This window comes from Triturus cristatus, chromosome 4_1 (genome assembly GCF_964204655.1).
Source record: "Triturus cristatus chromosome 4_1, aTriCri1.1, whole genome shotgun sequence".
In the NCBI taxonomy this organism is placed as follows: domain Eukaryota; kingdom Metazoa; phylum Chordata; class Amphibia; order Caudata; family Salamandridae; genus Triturus; species Triturus cristatus.
Window position 1 is genome coordinate 1,083,181,962 of NC_140585.1, and position 3,930 is coordinate 1,083,185,891.

Consider the following 3,930-nt stretch of genomic DNA (forward strand, 5'->3'; position numbering starts at 1 on the left):
AGCACTGTGCTAGTCCTATGCTTAAAGACTTTGCTGTACAAAAGGCAAAAGACTTTGTCCTTTTCTATCTCGGCGTGGATGGCACTGTGCTAATCCTATGCTTAAAGATTTTGATAGAAAAACAGACATTTGAGGTGAGCAGATCTAAAGTGTCGCTGGTGTTGAGAGTGTTCCATACAGGAGCTGCTTTCCACCTAAACTTGAGAACTACCCAGAGTTCTCTGCTTCTTTTTTGCATATTTTATTCGTCACTCTATGCCTGAAAGGGTATTTCTTTGACTTATACTGGGTGCTCCCTTGTGTCTGGACAAAGCTATACCTCTCTGAAGAGCTCTAATTAGAGCGAAACACTGTGTCAGGGGTTGCTTTTACTATTTTCAGGTTGGCTTGATTGGTATTTTACCAATTCAAAGCTGTAATACTGTGCCTGGAGTGGTAATTGGCGTTTGTCATTTTACACCTCGGCAAGGACAGCACTGTGCTAGCCCTATGCTTAAAGACTTTGCTGTACAAAAGGCAAAAGACTTTGTCCTTTTCTATCTCGGCGTGGATGGCACTGTGCTAATCCTATGCTTAAAGATTTTGATAGAAAAACAGCCATTTGAGGTGAGCAGATCTAGAGTGTCGCTGGTGTTGAGAGTGTTCCATACAGGAGCTGCTTTCCACCTAAACTTGAGAACTACCCAGAGTTCTCTGCTTCTTTTTTGCATATTTTATTTGTCACTCTATGCCTGAAAGGGTATTTCTTTGACTTATAGTGGGTTCTCCCTTGTGTCTGGACAACGCTATATCTTTCTGAAGAGCTCTAATTAGAGCGAAACACAGTGTCAGGGGTTGCTTTTACTCATTTCAGGTTGGCTTGACTGGTATTTTACCAATTCAAAGCTGTAATACTGTGCCTGGAATGGTAATTGGCTTTTGTCATTTTACAGCTCGGCAAGGACAGCACTGTGCTAGTCCTATGCTTAAAGACTTTCCTGTACAAAAGGCAAACGACTTTGGGGCAGATTTATGAGCCCCTTGTGCCACTTTTGCGTCACTTTTAACATGGGAAAAGTGACGCAAAAGTGGCGCAAGCGGCTCATAAATCTGCCCCTTTTTCCTTTTCTATCTCGGCGTGGATGGCACTGTGCTAATCCTATGCTTCAAGATTTTGATAGAAAAACAGCCATTTGAGGTGAGCAGATCTAGAGTGTCGCTGGTGTTGAGAGTGTTCCATACAGGAGCTGCTTTCCACCTAAACTTGAGAACTACCCAGAGTTCTCTGCTTCTTTTTTTGCATATTTTATTTGTCACTCTATGCCTGAAAGGGTATTTCTTTGACTTATAGTGGGTGCTCCCTTGTGTCTGGACAAAGCTATATCTCTCTGAAGAGCTCTAATTAGAGCGAAACACTGTGTCAGGGGTTGCTTTTACTCATTTCAGGTTGGCTTGATTGGTATTTTACCAATTCAAAGCTGTAATACTGTGCCTGGAGTGGTAATTGGCTTTTGTCATTTTACAGCTCGGCAAGAACAGCACTGTGCTAGTCCTATGCTTAAAGACTTTGCTGTACAAAAGGCAAAATACTTTGTCCTTTTCTATCTCGGCGTGGATGGCACTTAGCTAATCCTATGCTTAAAGATTTTGATAGAAAAACAGATATTTGAGGTGAGCAGATCTAGAGTGTCGCTGGTGTTGAGAGTGTTCCATACAAGAGCTGCTTTCCACCTAAACTTGAGAACTACCCAGAGTTCTCTGCTTCTTTTTTGCATATTTTATTCGTCACTCTATGCCTGAAAGGGTATTTCTTTGACTTATACTGGGTGCTCCCTTGTGTCTGGACAAAGCTATACCTCTCTGAAGAGCTCTAATTAGAGCGAAACACTGTGTCAGGGGTTGCTTTTACTCTTTTCAGGTTGGCTTGATTGGTATTTTACCAATTCAAAGCTGTAATACTGTGCCTGGAGTGGTAATTGGCGTTTGTCATTTTACACCTCGGCAAGGACAGCACTGTGCTAGCCCTATGCTTAAAGACTTTGCTGTACAAAAGGCAAAAGACTTTGTCCTTTTCTATCTCGGCGTGGATGGCACTGTGCTAATCCTATGCTTAAAGATTTTGATAGAAAAACAGACATTTGAGGTGAGTAGATCTAGAGTGTCGCTGGTGTTGAGAGTGTTCCATACAGGAACTGCTTTCCACCTAAACTTGAGAACTACCCAGAGTTCTCTGCTTCTTTTTTGCATATTTTATTCATCACTCTATGCCTGAAAGGGTATTTCTTTGACTTATACTGGGTGCTCCCTTGTGTCTGGACAAAGCTATACCTCTCTGAAAAGCTCTAATTAGAGCGAAACACTGTGTCAGGGGTTGCTTTTACTCATTTCAGGTTAGCTTGATTGGTATTTTACCAATTCAAAGCTGTAATACTGTGCCTGGAGTGGTAATTGGCTTTTGTCATTTTACAGCTCGGCAAGGACAGCACTGTGCTAGTCCTATGCTTAAAGACTTTGTCCTTTTCTATCTCGGCGTGGATGGCACTGTGCTAATCCTATGCTTAAAGATTTTGATAGAAAAACAGACATTTGAGGTGAGCAGATCTAGAGTGTCGCTGGCGTTGAGAGTGTTCCATACAGGAGCTGCTTTCCACCTAAACTTGAGAACTACCCAGAGTTCTCTGCTTCTTTTTTGCATATTGTATTTGTCACTCTATGCCTGAAAGGGTATTTCTTTGACTTATACTGGGTGCTCTCTTGTGTCTGGACAAAGCTATACCTCTCTGAAGAGCTCTAATTAGAGTGAAACACTGTGTCAGGGGTTGCTTTTACTCATTTCAGGTTGGCTTGATTGGTATTTTACCAATTCAAAGCTGTAATACTGTGCCTGGAGTGGTAATTGGCTTTTGTCATTTTACAGCTCGGCAAGGACAGAACTGTGCTAGTCCTATGCTTAAAGACTTTGCTGTACAAAAGGCAAAATACTTCGTCCTTTTCCATCTCGGCGTGGATGGCACTGTGCTAATCCTATGCTTAAAGATTTTGATAGAAAAACAGACATTTGAGGTGAGCAGATCTAGAGTGTTGCTGGTGTTGAAAGTGTTCCATACAGGAGCTGCTTTCCACCTAAACTTGAGAACTACCCAGAGTTCTCTGCTTCTTTTTTGCATATTTTATTCGTCACTCTATGCCTGAAAGGGTCTTTCTTTGACTTATACTGGGTGCTGCCTTGTGTCTGGACAAAGCTATACCTCTCTGAAGAGCTCTAATTAGAGCGAAACACTGTGTCAGGGGTTGCTTTTACTCATTTCAGGTTGGCTTGATTGGTATTTTACCAATTTAAAGCTGTAATACTGTGCCTGGAGTGGTAATTGGCTTTTGTCAATTTACAGCTTGGCAAGGACAGCACTGTGCTAGTCCTATGCTTAAAGACTTTGCTGTACAAAAGGCAAAAGACTTTGTCCTTTTCTATCTCGGCGTGGATGGCACTGTGCTAATCCTATGCTTAAAGATTTTGATAGAAAAACAGACATTTGAGGTGAGCAGATCTAGAGTGTCGCTGGTGTTGAGAGTGTTCCATACAGGAGCTGCTTTCCACCTAAACTTGAGAACTACCAAGAGTTCTCTGCTTCTTTTTTGCATATTTTATTTGTCACTCTATGCCTGAAAGGGTATTTCTTTGACTTATACTGGGTGCTCCCTTGTGTCTGGACAAAGCTATACCTCGCTGAAGAGCTCTAATTAGAGCGAAACACTGTGTCAGGGGTTGCTTTTACTCATTTCAGGTTGGCTTGATTGGTATTTTACCAATTCAAAGCTGTAATACTGTGCCTGGAGTGGTAATTGGCTTTTGTCATTTTACAGCTCGGCAAGGACAGCACTGTGCTAGTCCTATGCTTAAAGAGTTTGCTGTACAAAAGGCAAAAGACTTTGTCCTTTTCTATCTCGGCGTGG